The following is a 4715-nucleotide window of genomic DNA, read 5'->3' as shown; positions in this document are numbered from 1 at the left end:
ATCTGATCACGAAGTCATTATCCATTTAAATGAATATGACAATAAAATTGACTTTCTGGGTGATTGTTGCCAAATTGAGAAAACAAAATAATTATTAAGTTGTGATTCTAATTATTCCCTCCCACTCACTAGAAGAAAATATCAACAACTCCGGTCGATTGGATAGAAGACGCCTTCGTCGTAGGTTTTAACTGCCATTTCAATAATATTCAAATCGCCATAATGATCGTCTTCTGACCATGCTCTCAGAGCAACTTAATCGTGCGTACACTTTATCAGGTTTGCGATACAAATGCATTAGGAGGATCCCGTGCCTCTTTCATTAAAGTAGTTGGGGAAATTGATCCCGCCCCCTTTCAGGAGTAAAAAAAAAAAGAAGCGATTATTTCTCCTCTCGCCGGGAGAGGGTGAGGGAAAGACTCGGCCAGGATTGTGGGAACGAGCAGAATCAGCCCTCAACACCGTCAGCTACAGACGTCGTCCACGGCTTCAACCTTCCCCTCCTTCGCTCCGACCGGCACTTCACACACAGGGAGACCAAGCGACAGACAGTCCGCTGCTGCTGCCTGCTCCTCAACACGCTCCTGTCTGACGAGTGACCCAATAGTTTTTGAATGACATTATTAATACACACACGCACACTTTTGGTTCGGTCTGTCGACGTCCTCTCTTGAGTTGGGTTCCTGGATTTAAGATCGTCTTCTTTGCACACATTCACAAAGTCCACCATCCCCATTCAACCCCAGAGCCGAGGCTTCAACGAGGTGACATTCGCGTGGAAGGCACCGCCGGGGGAGCAGCGTGTAGTATCTCTCACTTCCAGGGGACAAGAGTCCATGCATACCCAAGTAAGTCAACGTGTTAACACCGCTTATCGTTTTATGCGCTTTATTTGTCGTAGTCTACCCGTCGCTGCCGGTGGAACACACCAGATGTTTTCTCTGTATGCGCTATTACCCAGTCGGTTTGACACCATCGGGTTAAAAAGTTGAGTAGGGCTATTATTTTGAAGGCGCGCTATAGCAACCCAGTTAAAGTGCAGCAACTGTTTCTATTGATTTGTGGTGACCCTGATAAACTTATCTCTTTGACAACTGTGTCATGAAATGATATGCCCCGCATCCAATAGTCCTAGCTGTTTCCCCCCCCCCCCCTTTCTTTGGTTTAGTTTAGTTTGGGTATGTTGAAAGAAGAGTCACGCCTGGCTGGTGTCTTGGTCAGGCTACTGTCCTGTCTGTTGTTTCTGACCTTGTAGTACATTCTTTTCAAAATCGCATCATAGTGCACAATCAGGCACTGAAATAGTTCAGCAGCACGTCGGTCCATATGCAAAAGCTTGCAAAACATTACAAGTTGATACGTTGCATATTATATGATGTGGGAATAATGGTAAATTATTTTTCAAATGACCTCACAGGTAAATACTAATTTTGATTTCATTCACAGCAAAATATGAGGTTTTTAATGGCGCGTTAATAGATTGAATAGTTGTTCTACAATAGAAAAAAAATAACTCCACCATTAATTTGCCACCGCAATCCTTTATTAGTTTATTCGTAGTTCACTTGCACTTAGTGCGGTGTCAAAAGGTGGACTGTCTAAAACCCAGTAAAACATAAAACAACTGTAGGCCTACTTGCATTCACATAATACCACACTTATTTTCTCGGAAGACGATATGCCAAAGACATAATTTCTCATCTGTATGTGTGTTATTATCCACCCATAACGCACACGCACATCCCCTATGACCCCAAAACTGATCAGTTATATGTGGGATAGCTTCACAAGCGGCTCAAATCTAAGTGTTCACACTCACACTAAAACTTTGATTCTGTGCCCGTTGGTAAGTCCGTTTATTATTAGAATGCTGTGCAGGTTGACGATGGATCATATTGATTTTTAATATTCATGGCTTATTTTTCTATTTTATATGAGATATTGAGCCATATTTCCTCCTCTACGTGTTAAGATAAAAATAGTACCCTCTATAGTGTTAAACTTGAACCTGTTGCAATTATTTGATCTAATAAAGAAATCTTAGCCTAATTAAACGGGAGAAACTTGAGTAGATTACTGCCTTGCAATTAGTTGTACACAATAAAAATGTGTTTACATTTCCGTCGAAAGGTAATTGTTGCAATTTAAGTAAGACGTTTTAATATTTGCCAGTGTAACAGTGCACTGCATTTACACCCCCTACGGGCGAGGTTAGACTCATTAAAAGTTCACACCTCACGTTTCTCAATTGACGTCAAATAATTATTCTATAAATTGTAATCCTTATAGCAAGTAAACGATTTATCAATAATTTGAATTATACTTTATTTCAAAAGATTGTATGAGGCAGATGGCTGATAAAATACTTTTATAACAAATGTATTAGTCACATTTCCGAGTTTACTTATTATAAATAGGCCTATGTTCTGTATTATGACAATTAATTTTCATAATATAAAAGGAAGCCTTCAGAATAACATTCTTTTGTTGTACATCCTTGCATACTTACTGTTCTTCCTCATCCTCTTCCTCTCCGTTGGGGTTATGATATTTCTGCCTGCCCCTTTTACCTATTATCTAATGGAATCTAAAGCATACAGCATTATTATTTTAATTTGTCTTTCCTAATTTGCTTGATTGCAGCTTTGTTCGTTTTTTTAATTGTGATTTATTATACCCTCCGAGTATATGCAGTGTGCTCACTAACCTTGCTAATAAGAAAAATGTGTAATTTCCTCTCAATGTCTGAAGATGCTTCACTCATGACCTTGGGTCGTCCACCCATCATCAGTGAAGTTGTTCTGTGTGGCCCGGCTGGCCTGTTGCTCTCTTGGGATTTAGCGTTAGGTTAATCCGCTCAGAGGAAGGTGAGTGCTCGCATGTGGACCCACGATTACACACAGAGGACTCTCTCAGTCAGGCTCTGTAATCTCAGAGCCCCTGCGCGCACACACACACACACACACACACACACACACACACACACACACACACACACACACACACACACACACACACACACACACACACACACACACACACACACAAATGCACGCACACGCACACACCCACACACAAATTCACACACACACACACACACACACGCAGACACGCACACACACACACAGACACACACACACACACACACACACACACACACACACACACACACACACACACACACACACACACACACACACACACACACACACACACACTAATATCCTCACACCCTCACAAACCCTCACACTCTCACACACACAGACACAAACACACAGACACAAACACACAGACACACACTCTCACACATTATGTTCCGAGGTACTTTTTGTTTCTCTTATTCATTAAAGACCTATCCCCCTTGACAAATTATTTGCGATTTCGGCTGCTGCCGATTCACAAAAACCAACACTGACAACACACTTGCCCTTCTCAGGGAAAAGGATTAGGGGGTCACGTGTCTCTGTGATTGGCCGGGGCAGTGAGCCGATTGTCAAGGCATTTCGCTGTACACTGGAGGCTCACTAAGGCTTTAGTGAAGTGAAGGGAAGGGACACATTGTGTGCCACCCTGCTGAGGGCTTCTGCCGTAGACTAAAGGGAAGGAAGCACTGCGAGATGGAGCGGGTAGGATGCCGTTGGGATTATCTCTATGTGTGCTGTTATGCCATGATGCATCAAAAGTGTTTCGAAAACAGAAAACAAAATAAGCAGGCTCTAAGCTCTGTTTTTAAAGACTGTGAAATTAAACCACATGGCTTTCCGGTAAAATGGTTACACCCGAGTGATATCTTAAAAAGTCTATAATAACGTAGCCAACTTTTGTGTCTAACACTGCATGTATTTAAGACTAATGTTATAATGTTTTTAAGTGGTGGAAAGCTAAATCTCTAAGCTAATTATTTTTTACAATAAAAGCACCAGTGATAGATTAATTTGCAGTATTGGAAGTCTTGGCTTGGAGATCATGCTCTTTGGCTCAGATATGGATGGAAATGTATCAAGCAATACAGCAATACAAAAAAAACAAAAAAAAAAACACCTATTTATTATATATATATCATACCCGTAGACTTTCCTCTCAACTTTAAATTACAGTGGTAAATGCTTGCATTTTATTGTACCATCCAATTTTTGTCTTTGTCTTTTGTTGAAATAAAATAACATTGCTTTGTTTCTTCTTTCTTGAAGCGTGCAAATGAAAGCAGTTCACGTCTTCAGTTTATTTTCCTTTTCATCCTGCACAAGCATGGCTGAAATAGTTTAGGTTTATTGCGTAGGAAGAGTGTGGTTGCAGGCCCTTTGTGTTCCCTGTAGAAGGCAGGTGTTCTCGCTGCTGCATCACGCTTTTTTTTTCTGGCCCTTATGAAACACTTTCCGAACTTGACCTCGGCGTGTGTTTATTTAATAGTTTAGAACAGATCCCCCTTTCATTGTCCAAACTACACCGTGTGCGTGTTGTGAATGGTTTGCACTTTGCACCATGTTTGTTGAAAAACAGCTTTGATAGATCTGCGATCGCTCGTGGACCCTTGCTCGGGGAAAACAATACAAAGTAAATAGATTCATGGTTTATAGCATATTTCAATGCATATATTGGAATATGTCCTGGTTTTGCATAACGATGCAAACTCCACTTCTGTCTCTATCTAGTAATTAGTGGTGACGTACTGCAACTTTCTCTGTGTGCTGTAAGTGGATTGGAGTGTATGGGGT

At 41.1% G+C, this 4715-nt stretch overlaps 1 protein-coding gene across 7 annotated transcripts in view; it reads left to right on the top strand.

The window, feature by feature from the left end:
• The first annotated feature begins 255 nt into the window (after positions 1-255).
• mef2cb (myocyte enhancer factor 2cb) overlaps positions 256-4715 on the top strand; it is a 70991-nt gene continuing 66531 nt past the window's right edge. For 2 of the 7 annotated variants that reach the window (XM_030359754.1, XM_030359753.1), the window contains exon 1: positions 256-848. The gene's annotated coding sequence lies outside the window, so the exon portion shown is untranslated. Of the gene's footprint in view, positions 849-1206; positions 1847-4715 lie in introns of those variants that run through there. The other 5 variants (XM_030359755.1, XM_030359751.1, XM_030359752.1 and 2 more) reach the window with 5 other exon arrangements.

This window comes from Gadus morhua, chromosome 6 (assembly GCF_902167405.1).
Source record: "Gadus morhua chromosome 6, gadMor3.0, whole genome shotgun sequence".
In the NCBI taxonomy this organism is placed as follows: Eukaryota; Metazoa; Chordata; class Actinopteri; order Gadiformes; family Gadidae; genus Gadus; species Gadus morhua.
This window is presented reverse-complemented; position numbering and strand designations above follow the sequence as displayed.